Below are 17,472 nucleotides of genomic sequence, written 5' to 3' on the forward strand. Positions count from 1 at the left end.
ATTACAGACCAATCTCACTCATGAACATTGACGCAAAAATTCTCAATAAAATACTGGCAAACGGAATCCAAGAAACATTAGAAAAATTATCCATTATGATCAAGTAGGCTTCATCCCAGAGTTGCAGGGCTGGTTCAACATACGCAAATCTATCAATGCAGTCCATCATATAAATAAATTGAAAGAAAACCATATGATCATTTTATTGGATGCTGAAAAAGCATTCGACAAAATTCAACACCCATTTATGATAAAGGTTTTGGAGCGATTGGGGATACAAGGATCATACCTAAATATAATAAAAAACTATTTACAGCAAGCCAACAGCTAGCATCAGATTGAATGGAGAGAAACACAAAGCCATTCCACGAAAATCAGGAACACGACGAGGCTGTCCACTCTCTCCATACCTCTTCAATATAGTGCTTGAAGTTCTAGCAATAGCAATAAGACAATATAAGGGGATCAAGGGTATCCGAATTGGGAAAGAAGAAGTTAAACTTTCGTTATTTGCAGATGATAAGATATTGTATATAAGCGACCCCAAAAACTACCAAAGAACTCCTACAGTTGACAAACACCTTTAGTAATGTGGCAGGATACAAGATCAACTCCAAAAAAAATCAGTTGCCCTCCTATACACAAAGGATAAAGAAACAGAGAGGGAAATCAGAGAAACATCACCTTTCACGATAGCCACAAATAGCATAAAATATCTTGGGGTAACTCTAACCAAGGAAGTGAAAGAACTATTAGACAAGAACTTTAAGTCTTTGAAGAAAGAAATTGAGGAGGATACCAGAAAATGGAAAGATCTCCCATGCTCTTGGATTGGGAGGATCAACATAGTAAAAATGGCAATTCTACCAAAAGCAATCTATAGATTCAATGCAATCCCCATCAAAATCCCAACAAAATTCTTCACAGACCTTGAGAGAAAAATAATCAACTTTATATGGAAAAACAAAAAATGTAGGATAGCCAATACAATCTTATACAATAAAGGAACCTCTGGAGGCATTACCATTTCTGACTTCAAACTCTATTACAGAGCTACAGTATTGAAAACAGTTTGGTATTGGTATAAGAACAGAGAAGTCGACCTATGGAATCGAATAGAAGACCCGAATATTAACCCACAAACCTATGAACACTTTTTTTTGACAAGGGAACTAAAAGTATACAATGGAAGAAAGAAAGCATCTTTAACAAATGGTGCTGGCATAACTGGATGTCAACCTGTAGAAGAATGAATGTAGATCCATATCTATCACCATGCACAAAACTCAAGTCCAAATGGATTAAAGACCTCAACATCAACCTGACTACTTTGAACCTGATAGAAGAGAAAGTGGGAAGTAGTCTACAAGATACAGGCACATGAGACCACTTCCTAGGTAGAACCCCAGTAGCACAGACAATAGGAGAATCAATGAATAAATGGGACCTCCTGAAACTGAGAAGCTTCTGTAAAGCAAAGGACACTGTCAGTAACACAAAAAGGCTACCTTCCGACTGGGAGAAGATCTTCACAAACCCCTCATCAGACAAAGGTCTGATCTCCAAAATATACAAAGAACTCAAGAAACTAGACACTAAAACTCTAATTAACCCAATTAAAAAATGGGGTACTGAACTGAACAGAGAATTCACAACAGATGAACTTCGAATGGCCAAAAGGCACTTAAGGTCATGCTCAACCTCCTTAGTGATCAGGGAAATGCAAATCAAAACAACTTTGAGATACCATCTTACACCTGTCAGGATAGCCAAACTCAAAAACACCAATGACAGCCTATGCTGGAGAGAATGTAGAGTGAGGGGAACACTCATCCATTGTTGGTGGGAATGCAAACTTGTGCAGCCACTGTGGCAATCACTGTGGCAGTTTCTCAGGAAACTGGGAGTCAATCTCCCACAGGACCCAGCAATTCCACTCTTGGGAATATACCTATGAGATGCCCTATCATACCACAAAAGCATTTGTTCAACTATGTTCATAGTAGCACTATTTGTAATAGCCAGAACATGGAAACAGCCTAGGTGCCCCTCAATAGAAGAATGGTTAAAAACGGTGTGGAACATATATACATTAGAATTTTACTCAGCAGTAAAAAACAATTAAATTTTGAATTTTGCATGCAAATGGATGGAAATAGAAAACGCTTTACTGAGTGAGGTAACCCAGACCCAAAAAGAGGAATATGGTATGTATTCACTCATACGTGGATTCTAGCCATAATTAAAGGACTTTGAGCCTATAATTCGTGATCCTAGAGAAGCTAAATAAGAAGGTGAACTTGAAGAAAATCATATAGTTATCCTCCTGGATATTGGAAGTAGACAAGATTTCCAGGCAAACTTGGGTGCACGGGGCATGAGGGGTGGAAGTAAGGGGAGATGGTTAGAGAGAATGGAGAGAGGGAGTATTGGGGATGGCTTGGGGGATTTGGATGGGGGGAGGGAGGAAGGACGATTATGGGAGCAGGGAAGTATATATCTCAACTAAGGGAGCCATTTTAGGGTTTGCAAGAGACTTGATTCTGGAGGGGTTCCCAGGCTCAAGGAGTGGTCCCCAGATTGTTCCCTGGGCAGCATATGAGAGGATGCTTGAACTGTCCTTGTCCCATAACCATACTGATGAATATTTTGCATATCACCGTAGAACCTTCATTTGGCGATGGATAGAGACAGAGACCCACATTGGAGCACTGGACTTAGCTCCCTAGGTCCAAATGAGGAGCAGAAGGAGGGAGAACATGAAGGAAGTTAGGATCATGAGGGGTGCGTCCACCCACTGAGACAGTGGGACTGATCTAATGGGAACTCATCAAGGCCAGCTGGACTGGGACTGATGGAGCATGTGATCAAAATGGACACTCTGAACGTGGCTGGCCATGAAGGCGGACTGAGAAGTCAAGGATAATGGCACTGGGTTTTTTATTCTGCTGCATGGACTGACTTTGTGAGAGACTTGTTTGTTTGGATGCTCACCTTTATAGACCTGTATGGAGGGAAGAGGACCTTGGACTTCCCACAGGGCAGGGAACCCTGACTGCTCTTAAGACTAGAGAGGGAGGGGAAGGTCGGGAGGGGGAGGGAAAAGGGAGACGGGGAAGAGATTGAAATTTTTAACAAATAAATTAATTAATTTAAAAATACGAGAAAAAAAGAAATCATAACTGTAAGGCAATGAATTAATTAATAAGTACTGTATGCATTTTCTTTTGCTTGAAGATCTTTTTCTTAAATTAGTTTTGAGACATATATATATATATATAATTATATTAAATTAATATTTTTAATTTTTTCCCAACTGGGCATGATGGTGCATACCTTTAATATCCGTGCTTGGGGAGCATAGGTAGGTAAGACTTTGTTAGTTCTAAGAACTACAAAAAGAAAGAGTTCCAGGGCAGCCAGAGCAGTTAATTAGAGACATCCTGTCTAAAAACAAACAAACAAAGAAATAAAAATTTAGTTTTGATAATTTCATGACTGTATTTGCATTATTTCTAGACCTCTCTAGCTCTCATTCAACTCTGCTTGTGGCAAACCCTACTCCTTTTCAAATTCATATCTTCTTTATTTATAATCATTATACATACATTTTTATATAAAAACTGCTTTCTGAGTTTATGCAGTATTGCTCATATGTGTCTGTATTTATAGCTGACTCCCTAGGATTATATAAACTATCCAGGAATCTTATATCTGTAAAAGACTGATTTACCCTCTCTCTGTGGCTAATGACTGACTGTAGCTCTTTATCTAGAGATAGGACCTTATGAAACTTATCAACGTGTCTTGTCATTTATGCAAACATTATTTAGGGGGTCATGTTTTTGAGATTTAATGGACACAGCTTTTATGCAACATCTAGAAGACACTATTTTTGCAGCACATGATCTTTCTTCCATGATGTCTCCTGAGACTTAGGTCTGGGCTTGTGTTGTGGGTGTATAAATTGGTGTATAGAAACCCTAGAGCTAACAGATCTCTGGATTTTGACAAATAGTGGCTTATAGTAATTGTCTCCACATACTCCAAAAAGAAGCTTCTTTGATGAGGGGTGAGAAATACATTGTATAATACAATTAGGTTTTATAGCAATTTAAGAAAGAGGTGTATTCTCCTTTAGATTTCAAGATCATAGCAGCATAAGTAGTTGCCTGGGTTTGCATTACTTAGAATGAACTGACTTCTCAAGTCAAAATAGACAGCTCTAGAAATGAGTACCAATATTAAATTTCCAAACTTCTTGCCATGCTAATTATTGCTATGGTTCATATGCTTTATACATATGCTGTAGGAAATCTTACAGCCAGTAGTAGTCCTTAAGTTACCTACCCACTGAGGCTTGGCCTATTATACTATTTGTGCTTGTGTCCAGCTTCTTTTCCAGCTGCCGGATTTGGTTGCTGTTCTCTGTTCCAACTGAGGATATTAATTTGTGAGTCTACCCCTAAATAAATAACCACCTATTATTCTCAATTCTGACCTAGTGTGAGATTTTTTTTAAAGTATCCTTCTTCATCTATAACCAACGTTTGGCAAGAACCCACAATCCTGAGATTAAGATCTCATGCTCTACTGGCTGAGCTAGAGACGCCATACCTACTGGATGGAAGGCCTAAAGGCCTAGCCAGTCCATGGCCCAGAAAATCTCCCAACCCTTCCCACTTGGCTTGCTTTTATCTAAGCAGTTTTCTGTAGAACCCCTGCCACAGCAGAGCTTACTGCATGCAGCAACTTGGAAATTTCCCAAAGGCATGCATGACTGCCACATTCCCTTGCATGGTTCTTTGCCATGTGGTGACTTGTGCAGCTTAGGGTTTGTGCTCTCTGCCTGTGAGTTCTGGGTTTTTTGCTCCATGTATAGAATTGATTTAATTGCTTTTGATTTGTCAAGCTAAGCATATTTCTCAGTATTTAACCAGTACCAAGGTGGTAAACTAACATGGTTCAGGATTGTTCCTGAGTGGTTGCACCACTAGTCGCAACTCTACAACCTCAACATCTGCTGGACAATAAAGATTATTACACCTAAAACAATTTACTGGATCTCATAACAATATGGCAGACTATATTAATATTGAAACTTTTAGTAACATTTTTGCTAACACTATGGATTGCATTCTGCGAGGCTTATATGTTTATGGTGGTACTTCAATTTATTGGATATTGGGACTCAGTGTTTTTCTTCATATTATATCATTAAGAAAGAATGTGACACTTTTAGGAATGATACAGTCTTTACAGACTAATAATGATCAGTTAGTTGACAGGATTATTATCATGAAAAATCAAAAGTTACCCCCAAAAATAATACTATTAAAAAGGGTAACATTAATTTGACAGACAAAATTGAATCCATGTCTAAGGGTACTGAGAAATTATCTGAAAGAATTCATACTGTTGGATTTGACGATCAAAATTTGTTAAAAAGTTATGATAAGTTATCAGATAGAGTATCTCTCCAGGATGGCAATCTTCAAGCTATCCAAGTACTGTCCAAGAATGAGATGTTATCCTTAAAGGAGAAACTTCAAACCTTGGAATCACATGTGCAGAATGAGGACCAGAAGCTAGGTGCCTCAACGAAATCACTCAAAATATATACAGGCCAGGGGATTTAGGCTTTACAAAAGACAATAGTAAAAAGATTTGAAATGGTTGGGGAAAATATTGGAGCTGTTGAACAGGGAAAGAAGGCACAAGAACAGGATTCAATATTGCTAATAGCTGTCAGAGATGACTTACCCAGGGTTTTAGCTTCCTACCCTGTTATCTACTCTGACAAAGCATCAAATTCTAAATGCCCAAAAGGATCTAAAGAAGACAGGTGGATACCTGTAGGAATGAATGTTCTAAAAGAAATTAAGCAAGCTGTTGTACTTATGGCTTGCATCCAGATTTGCCAGGGAGATGATAAAGACATGGTCTTCTAGCATCAAGGCAGCGTCACATGACTGGATTCAGTTAGTTTCAGCAGTCCTAGATAATGGTCCCCATATGTGAGATGGAAATTATCATACTAAAGCTATCAATTCCAATTATTCCTAATCTCACTGAAAAACTAATTTGAAGTACACATAAATTAATTAAAGAAGAAAATTCGATAAGTCTCAATTAGTATATTTTCTTCATAATTTTAGTGAATATGTTAGAAAGCAGCACACCACAAAAAAAATGAGCTAAATACAAATTCTAATGCATGAAGATCTATCATGGATGAGTCATCAAAACAAAAGTGAAAAGAAGGGGTAGACATTGTATCGATGGATGGAGGGCCTGCTTTTTGTCCCAGCTCCTCGGCTAGCTTACACCTGAAATAATCACGTAGAAACTGTATTCATTTAAACACTGCTTGACCACTAGCTCTAGCCTTTTATTAGTTAACTCTCACATCATGATTTAACCAATTTTTATTAAATCTGTGTTCACCATGAGGTCGTGGCTTACTGGGAAAGATTTAGAATGCCTGAGCTGGTGTCTCCATGGTGGCTCTCTCTATTACTCTGTTTCCTTCTTCCCAGAATTCAGTTCTGTCTCCCCGCCTACCTAAGTTCTGTCCTATCACCAGGCCCAAAGCAGTTTTTTTATTAACCAATGAAAGCAACACAAATATAGAAAGACCTACTACACCAACATGAGATACTTGCTCATTACCCAGTGAAGTAGAAAAGTATCCTAATATTTTTTACAAAAACAGAGAAAAGAAATCTCAATAAGATATGAAATAGTAGTAACTCCTATCCACTGGGGATGCACATGTATTTTTGTTTATATTTTTGGAAAACAGTATAACATCTGTAACATGAGGGGGGCCGGTTTGTTTGTGTTTTTTGTCCTGCCCGCCTCCCCAGCTGTTTAGTCCCAGAGAAAAATCACACAAGAGATCTCTATAAGTTATAATGCTGATTGGCCCGTTAGGTCTAGCTTCTTATTAGCTAACTCTTACATCTTGATTAACCCATTTTTTTCTGATCTATTTTAGCCATGTGGCTCAGGACCTTTTTTAGTGGGGCAGATCACATGCTGCTCCTTCGATGATCTGGGCAGGAGAGGGAGGAAGCAACTCCCTCCTCCCCAGAATTCTCCTGCTCTCCTTGCATCATTTCCACTTCCTGTCTGGTTTTCCCACCTATACCTCCTGCCTGGCCAATCAGCATATACTTAAAGCATGATGGACAGAATACAGACAATTCTCCTGCACCAACATCACCTAGTAATAGTGAACATATTCTCATCCTAGACCTCTTGATGATTTGTATTTGTTGCTAGACACTTTCCTGCCAAAATTTCTTGCAGCTAATGTGTGATAGTACTTTTATTACCTTCATACAAATAAAGATTCCAACCAACCAGTAAAGGCATGAGCAATTCTGCAATAATAGCATGATCATTATGGAAACTCACTGCTTTGTTTGGGGATTTCAGGCCCAATCCACAGGAGGAAATTCATGCCAGGTACTGTAAACACGGAAAGAAACTAGGCTGAGTATAATCACCAGGGAGTAACCTATTATTGTTGTTTAGCTAAACTTGCACGGTATCAAAATTCCTTCTAAACATTTATATATAGATAGATAAAAGCTATCTTGGCATTAAGCAGAAATGTTTCTCTTAACAGAAAAGCAGTGAATTTTTAGATCCTTGATTGCCAATAATATTGAGAATAAGAGACAGTTGAGTACTCATCACTAAAACAGTTTTATTTTGTTTCATGCCCATGCTTAAACTTGGTGTCAGAAAATAAAACAAACAGACATTAAAAAGGGAAAAGCACCCATGGGACAGCTGACAAGAGTAGAATAGAGATAGAGAAGGTGGAAGGTGAAAGTACTCAGAGGACTTTATATACATGCAGGAAATAAAGAACAGGTTTAATTAATAAAAATAGTTCAAGTCATAAACTTAATTATATAATAGATTCTAAGTGTAAAGCATACTAAAATTCTTGTGGTTATCTTAGTTCATTTAAAAAACATTACTTAAAATTATGTCCAACTGATGCCTACCAAGGGAAAAATAGTTTTCATCCATGGAGCCTCACGGATACACACACAAATCACTGTTGAGGGCAGACCCCATGCCGGACAGTACATGGCTAGCACAAAATGAACACAGTGGCGCTTCCGGGGATTTTGGTCTCATAGTACTTTGTAAGGGTGCTTTTTTTTTTCTAACCTTGAAGATCTTTTTTTTCCAGTTTTTTTTATTACTTTATAAAAATTTCCACTTCCGCCCCTCCTTCCACTACCCTCCCACTCCCCACACTCCCTCTCCTCCTCCCTCTCCAGTCCTAAGAGCAGTCAGGGTTTCCTGCCTTTTGGGAAGTTCAAGTTCCTCCCCTCTTCCTCCAGGTCTAGGAAGCTGAGCATCCAAACAGAGTAGGAACCCAAAAAGCCAGTACATGCAGACGAAACAAGACCCAGTGCCTTTGTCAATGGCTTCTCAGTCAGCCCCCATGTCAGCCACATTCAGAGACTCCGGTTTGATCACATGCTCGTTCAGTCCCAGTCCAGCTGGCCTTGGTGAGCTCGCATTAGATCAGTCCCCTTGTATCAGTGGGTGAATGCACCCCTCGCGGTCCTGACTTCCTTTTTCATGTTCTCCCTCCTTCTGCTCATCATTTGGACCTTGGGGGCTCAGTCCAGTGCTCCAATGTGGGTCTTTGTCTCAATCTCCATCCATTGTTAGATGAAGGTTTCCTCTGATCCTGATTTCCTTGCTCACATTCTCCTTCCTTCTGCTTCTCATTTGGTCCTAGGGAGTTAAATACAGTGTTCCAATGTGAGTCTCTGTCTCTATCTCCATCCATCGCCAGATGAAGGTTCTATGGTGATATACAAAATATTCATCAGTATGGTTATGGGCCAAGGCCAGTTCAGGCTCCCTCTCCTCTGCTGTACAGGGAACAATCTGGGGATCTCTCCTTGGACCTGGAACCCCTCTAGAATCAAGTCTCTTGCAAACCTTGAAATGGTTCCCTTAGTTGAGATATATACTTCCCTGCTCCCCTATCCGTCCTTCCTCCCTCCCCCCCCATCGCATTCCCCCAGGCTTTCCCAATCCTCCCCTAGTCTCTTCTCTTTAACCATCTCCCCTTCCTTCCACTCCCCCCTCCCGTGCACCCACCTTGAAGGTCTTTTGCAGATATCTTATGGCTTCCAGTTGTATTTCTTTTCTTTTTTTTACGGGGGATATCTGTGTGTTAAGAATGTTTGCCTCTGGGTCTATATGTTTCTTGTGCTTTTTTTCTTGAGCTCTTTTTCTTCTTTTTCTCTGTTTATTTATCCTATTCTTTTTTATTTTATCTTATTATATTTTATTATTATCTTTACATGTTTTCGATTTTCTAATGAGAGAGAAAAAGGATATGGAATTGGTTTGAGGACAGGTGGGGAAGATCTGGGAGGAGTTGGTGGAGGGGAAACCATAATCAGAATATAGTCTATTAAAAAGCTATTTTTAATTAAAATAATAAAAGCACATAACTGACTTCACTAGGAGTTCTTAAATGCACTCTTAGACCATTTCAGAGCTGAAATTGGGGAGAGTTAAGGAGACAAACGTCAGACTTAATAAATAGAAGCATCATAAAAAGAAATTCCACAAGGAGACCAGAGATGCATGCTCTAAAAGCAGACTGAAACAGAAGACCATCACTGATACAGACAGATGACAGTGAGATGTGGCACAGCTGTGAACCCATGAGAGCAGGTGGATGAAGGTTTGCACAGAATAAATGTTAACACCTTGGGTTTGATCAGCTCATATACATCAATTTTAAAATATCTCAATTTAGACTGGGAAAAGTAACAACTGTCCAAATTGCTTTTAAATAGCTATTTAGAGCTTTAAAAGTTAGAATTTCTGAACTGTAACATTTTTGTTTCAAATATGTTGATTACTTTATTACACTGCTTATGTTGGAATTCATAGTTTGAAAGACACAGACAGAATTTCTGTTCTAACTTCAGTCCCTGGTGCCTTCAAACAATTGTTTTTATCTGGTTTTTCTTCTCCCATTTTCTTGATATGATGGTCTTCAAAAGGACAGAGTCCAAAATGAGACCTGTAATTCATTTCTTTGTTTTTCCTATCCTTGTTACATAATTTTTCACATTTTTTTCAGATAATAGAGCCCAAATATTTCTCAGAACTGTCCTTTTACTTTAAGGTCCAACACTAAAGCTTTTTCTAAACTACTGAAACTACTCCTGAATTTGCTTGCTTGCATTTGTCATTGCCCCCATTCAATTAATCCTAACTATTTGATCTTACACATTCTTAAAATATAAAAGTTATCTTACATCCCTGATGAAAATGCTTAGTTCTTTTAAACCAACAGCACATTTTTTTCATCAACACATCTATGCTAATATTTTCTGCTTATATGTTTGATCTCCATCAAACCATTTTTCTCAAATGTCTCACAATTTTCCCACTGTACAACAGCAAATTATGCCAAGAATGAGGTTTTTCTCAGCAACAAAAAGTTATAGAGTTTCAAAACTCCAGGGTAAGCACTGAAGGCATTGAGAAAATATAAAGATAACCCAGGCTCCCTTCCTCGGGGCCCAAAATCCCGCAGCTCAGTCTCTTTGAATGCTGGGACAGGGTGGTGAGTGCAACTGAGCAGTTGGGAGTTCCTTTGTTTCAACAGCCTGCAGGCAGCAAGGTAGGCCTTTTGTCAGCAAGGTCCCTGGCAAACAAGGGAATCTGACCTTGTACTAGAAGATCCCTTGGAGAGCATTTGAAGGAAGAGATGGACAGGCGCCAAGGCAAGAATTCCTCCAACAATCTAAAAAACAACATGAAACACCAGAACCCAGCGATCTTCCAACAGAAGGACGTGAACACCCTAATCCAGAAGAAGTGGAAAAAGGTGACATTATGAAAGCTATAGAGTCCCTTAAACAGGATATGAATAACTCCCTTAAAGAAATGGATGAGAAGTATAATAAAGTTCAAAGAAATGAGTAAATTCATAAACGATACCCTGGGAAACCAAGAAAAAACAATCAAACAGGTAATGGAAACATTTCAAGAACTGAAAACTGAAATGGAGGCAATGAAGAAAACACAAACCGAGGGCAGGCTGGATATAAAAAATCTAGGTAAACAAACTACAGAAACAAGCATAACGAATAGAATATAAGAGACAGAAGAACGAATCTCAGTTTCTGAAGACACCATAGAGAAAATAAACGCTCTGGTCAAAGGAAACAGCAAATCCAATAAATTCTCATCACAAAACATTCAGGAAATATGGGACACAATAAAAAGACCAAATCTAAGAATAATAGGAGAAGAAGAAAGCCCAGAAAATACATTCAACAAAATTATAGAAGAAAACTTTCCCAACCTAAAGAACAATATTCCTATGAAGGTTTAAAAAGAATACAGAACACCGAATAAACTGGATCAAAAAAAATCCCCTTGCCATATAATAATCAAAACACAAAACATTCAGATTAAAGAAAGAATATTAAGAGCTGCAAAGGATAAAGGTCAAGTAACTTATAAAGATAAACCTATCAGACTTACACCGGACTTCTCTATGGAAACCATGAAAGCCAGAAGGTCCTGGATAGAGGTACTGCAGAAACTAAGAGACCATGGATGCAAACCCAGACTACTATACCCAGCCAAGCTATCATTCACTATCAATGGAGAAAACAAAATATTTCAGGATAAAAACAAATTTAAACAATACGTAGCCACAAATCAGGCCTTACCGAAAGTAATAGAAGGAAAATCACAACCCAAGGAATCCAGCATTGACAACACTGCCTACAATACCTCAGACATCTAGCGATCCTTCACAAGCACAACTCAAGAAATGGAAACACACAAACTCTACTACACAAACCCAAAAAAATCAAAGATAACCAGAGTCAACAACCCCTGGTCATTAATATCACTTCATATCAATGGACTCAATTCATCTATAAAAAGGCACAGACTAAGAGATTGAATATGAAAATAGGATCCAACATTCTGCTGTTTACAAGAAACATACCTCAACCACAAAGACAGACATCTACTCAGAGTAAAGGGTTGGGAAAAGGTTTTCCAAGCAAACAGACCTAAGAAACAGGCAGGTGTGGCCATTCTAATTTCTAACAAAATTGACTTTAAACTAAAATCAATCAGAAGAGATGGAGATGGACATTTTTTACTCATAACAGGAACAATTCATCAGGAGAGAGCCTCAGTCCTGAATATCTATGCCCCTAATATAAAGGCACCCACTTATGTAAAAGAAACACTTCTAGAACTCAAACCACACATAAAATAGTAGGAGACTTCAACACACCTCTCTCACCAATGGACAGGTCAATCAAACAGAAACCTAACAGAGAAATAAGAGAATTAATGGAGGTAATTAATCAAATGGAATTAACAGACATCTATAGAACATTCCACATAAATAGGAAAGAATATACCTTCTTCTCCGCAGCTCATGGAACCTTCTCGAAAATTGACCACATACTTGGTAAGAAAACAAACTTCCACAGATACAAAAAAATATTAGTAACCACCTGTGTCTTGTCAGATCACCATGGATTAAAGTTAGAATTCAACAACAATGCTACCCCCAGGAAGTCAACAAACTCATGGAAGTTGAACAGTCAACTATTGAATCACCACTCGGTAAAGGAAGAAATAAAGAAAGAAATTAAAATCTTCCTTGAATTTAATGAAAATAAAAACACAACATACTCAAACCTATGGGACACAATGAAAGCAGTGCTAAGAGGAAAGTTCGTAGCACTAAGTGCTCAATTAAAGAAAACGGGGAAAGCACACATTGGAGACTTAACAGCACACCTGAAAGCTCTAGAAAAAAAAGGAAGCAGACTCACCCAGGAGGAGTAAAAGACTGGAAATAATCAAACTGAGGGCTGAAATCAACAAAATAGAAATACAAAAAATCAAAATCCAAAGAATCAATGAAACAAAAAGCTGGTTCTTGGAGAAAATGAACAAGATTGACAAACCCCTATCCAAACTAATCAAACAATTAAAAGAGAACACACAAATTAATAAGATCAGAAATGAAAAGGGGGACATAACCACAGACACAGAGGAAATTCAGAGAATCATTAGATCTTACTACAAAAGTCTATATGCCACAAAATTAAAAAATATAAAAGAAATGGACTTTTTTTTTAGATAAGTACCATATACCAAGGTTGAACCAAGAACAGGTGAACAATCTAAATAGACCTGTTAGTCACGACGAATTAGAAGCCACTGTCAAAAACTCCTACCAAAAAAAGCCCAGGACCAGAATGTTTCAATGCAGAATTCTACCAGAAATTCCAAGAAGAGCTAATACTTTTACTCCTTAATGTATTTCACAATATAGAAACAGAAGAGTCATTGCCAAATTTTTTTATGAAGCTACAGTTACCCTGATACCAAAACCACGCAAAGACACAACCAAGAAAGAGAATTACAAGCCAATCTCACTCATGAACATCGACGCAAAAATTCTCAATAAAATACTGGCAAACCGAATCCAAGAACACATTAGAAAAATTATCCATTATGATCAAGTAGGCTTGATGCAGGGCTGGATTAACATATGCAAATCTATCAATGTAATCCATTATAAAAATAAACTAAAAGAAAAAACCATATGATCATTTCATTAGATGCTGAAAAAGCATTTGACAAAAATTCAACACCCCTTTATGATAAAGGTGTTGGAGAGATTAGGGATACAAGGTTCATACTCAAATATAATAAAGGCTATTTACAGCAAGCCGACAAACATCAAATTAAATGGAGAGAAACTCAAAGCCAATCCACTAAAATCAGGAACATGACTCTCTCCATACCTCTTCAATATACAGCTTGAAGTTCTAGCAATAACAATAAGACAACATAAGGGGATCAAGAGGATTTGAACTGGAAAGAAAGAAGTTAAACTTTCGTTATTTGCCTATGACATGATAGTGTACATAAGCGACCCCAAAAACTCTACCAAAGAACTCCTACAGCTTATAAGCACCTTTAATAATGTGGCAGAATACAAGATCAACTTCAAAGAATCAGTTGTCCTCCTATACACAAAGGATAAAGAAACAGAGAGGGAAATCAGAGAAACATCACCTTTCACGATAGCCACAAATAGCCTAAATTATCTTGGGGTAACTCTAACCAAGGAAGTGAAAGACCTATTTGACAAGAACTTTAAGTCTTTGAAGAAAGAAATTGAGGAGGATACCAGAAAATGGAAAGACCTCCTCTGCTCTTGGATTGGGAGAATCAACATAGTAAAAATGGCAATTCTACCAAAAGCAATCTATAGATTCAATGCAATCCCCATCAAAATCCCATCAAACTTCTTCACAGACCTTGAGAGAACAATAATCAACTTTATATGGAAAAACGAAAAACCCGGGATAGCCAAAACAATCTTATACAATAAAGGAACTTCTGGAGGCATTACCATTCCTGACTTCAAACTCTATTACAGAGCTACACTATTAAAAACAGCTTGGTATTGGTATAAGAACAGAGAAGTCGACCTATGGAATCAAATAGAAGACCCGGATATTAACCCACAAACCTATGAACACCTGATTTTCTACAAGGGAACTAAAAGTATACAATGGAAGAAAGAAAGCATCTTTAAAAAATGATGCTGGTATAACTGGATGTCAACTTGTAGAAGAATGAAAGTAGATCCAAATCTATCACCATGCACAAAACTCAAGTCCGAATGGATTAAAGATGTCAATATTCATCAGACCACATTGAACCTGATAGAATAGAAAGTGGGAAGTAGTCTACAATACATGGGCACAGGAGACCACTTCCTAGGTAGAACTCTAGTATAGCACAGACAACAAGAGCAACAATGCATAAATGGGACCTCCTGAAACTGAGAAACTTCTGTAAAGCAAAGTACACTGTCATTAAGACAAAAAAAAGGAATGGTTAAAGAAGGTGTGGAAAATATACACATTGGAGTTTTACTCAGTAGTAAAAAACAGTGACATCTTGAATTTTGCATGCAAATGGATGGAAATAGAAAACGCTTTACTGAGTGAGATAACCCAGACCCCAAAAGAGGAATATGGTATGTACTCACTCATAAGTGGATTCTAGCCACAATTAAAGGATATTGAGCCTATAATTCGTGATCCTAGAGAAGCTAAATAAGAAGGTGAACACACAGAAAATCATATAGTTATCCTCCTGGATATTGGAAGTAGAAAAGATTGCCAGCCAAAACTTGGGTGCACTGTGGTGTGGTGGGGTGGATGTAAGGGAAGATGGGTAGAGAGAAGGGAGAAGGGGTGATTTGGGAAAGCTTGGGGGAGTGGGATGGGTAGGCTGGAGGAAGGGTGGATATGGGAGCAGGGAAGTAAATATCTTAATTAAGGGAGCCATTTAGGGTTTGCAAGAGACTTGATTCTGAAGGGGTTCCCAGGTCCAAGGAGAGGTCCCCAGATTGTTCCCTGGGCAGCAGAGGAGAGGGTGCCTGAACTGGCCTTGTCCCATACCCACACTGATGAATATCTTACATATCACCATAGAACCTTCATCTGGCGATGGATGGAGATAGAGACAGAGACCCACATTGGAGCACTGGACTTAGTTCCCAAGGTACAAATGAGGAGCAGAAGGAGGGAAAACATGAGCAAGGAAGTCAAGACCATAAGGGCTGCGTCTATCCACTGAGACGGTGGTTCTGATCTAATGTGAGCTCACCAAGGCCAGCTGGACTGGGAGTGATGGAGCATGTGATCAAACTGGACACTCTGAATGTGGCTGGCAATGATGGCTGACTGTGAAGCCAAGGACAAAGGCAGTGGGTTTTTATTCTACTGCATGGACTGACTTTGTGGGCGCTTGGTTTGTTTGGATGCTCACCTTTGTGGACCTGGGTGGAGGGGGGAGAACCTTGAACTTCCATGGGGCAGGGAACCCTGACTTCTCTTAGAACTAGTGAGGGAGGGGGAGATGGGAAGGGGGAAGGAAAAGGGGAGGTAGGGAAGAGGTGGAAATTTTTAATAAATAAATAAATTAAAAAGGTAAAATAAATTAAAAATTAAGGAGTGATGGGGGCAGGTGGGGGTGGTGGGAGAGGGACTGGTTGACAGAGGCAGTGAAAACTTTGGTCAGAATGTAAAAGAAAACAAATAAATAAAAATATTTGTAAAAAAAATAATCCAGGAATATGAGAGACTAGTACAGCTAATATAAATAAAGTAGGTATTAATGTAGTAGTAATATAATATTAGTAATAATGATAGTAATAATAAATAGTAACAAGACTGAAAGAGAGAAAGACTTACTTAAATTCCTGTTCCTTATACTCAAAAGTAATCAACCCAATGGAGGTTGGTATTTTAAAAATACAGATAGTTTTGTGCAATATAATTGTAAATTTAGTCTATGCTATCACAGACACAGATTAGAAGGGATATTAGACTGGAAATAAGAAGAATCAATGGATAGAGAGACAGCTCAGTGATGCACAACTCTAACCATTAAACCTAGGTACTTACACCTGATATCTTACTTTTGAAGTTATTTTTTGAGCACTACACTCATCCTCTCTCATCATTTAAAATGAATATGTGTACCAAAAATCATCTGGGGTTGGAGAGATGGATTAGTACTTAAAGAATCATGCTGTTCTTACAGAAAACCTGAGTTCAATTTCCACCACCCAAGATAAAGATCATAACTGACTGTAATTGCAGATCCAGGGATCTGACTTTTCCCTGAAGTTTGAATGTACCACACTCACATGAACGAACACACACACACACACACACACACACACGAGAGAGAGAGAGAGAGAGAGAGAGAGAGAGAGAGAGAGAGAGAGAGAGAGAGAGAAGAGAAAACATTTAAAAATAACAGGAAAATAAGTGCTTTCAAAAAGTAGCAAAACATTGCATAGCCTAAGTGGAAAAGTACATGAAACTCTTGGACCCAAAAATGGTAATGACCAGGCCATCCTGTAACTCTACCTTAAAATCAAAAGAAAACACTGTTGAAGGGGGAAAAAATCTCCAGAAACTGAAAGCACGAAGAAATACACAACGTTAAGTAAAAATGTGGGAAATTAATAGCTGCTTGCTCATGCATACAACCTGTAAATTGAAATGTGCATCTACTGAAAAGCATCCTCTAGGGGCATCGCTGGGCCCATGTCTGGGTACTTTTGTAATCTCTCTCTTTTAGCAGATCTTGTAATGTAGAACCTGTAGTTGCTGATTATCTGTACAATTTTTTCCTAATATAACCTTTATTCTATATATTACCACAAAGAAAGCTGACTCTTTCAACTGCCTGTTCATCTCTAAAATGAAAGTTTATATATTTTATTAGTTTAATCATATTATTACTTTTAAAAAAACATTGAAACTTGAAGTGTCTGGTTCACTTTCACTTGATCAAATTTTGAAAAATGCATTAGTAAACAAT

This window comes from Myodes glareolus, chromosome 23, assembly GCF_982192425.1.
Source record: "Myodes glareolus chromosome 23, mMyoGla1.1, whole genome shotgun sequence".
Taxonomy (NCBI): domain Eukaryota; kingdom Metazoa; phylum Chordata; class Mammalia; order Rodentia; family Cricetidae; genus Myodes; species Myodes glareolus.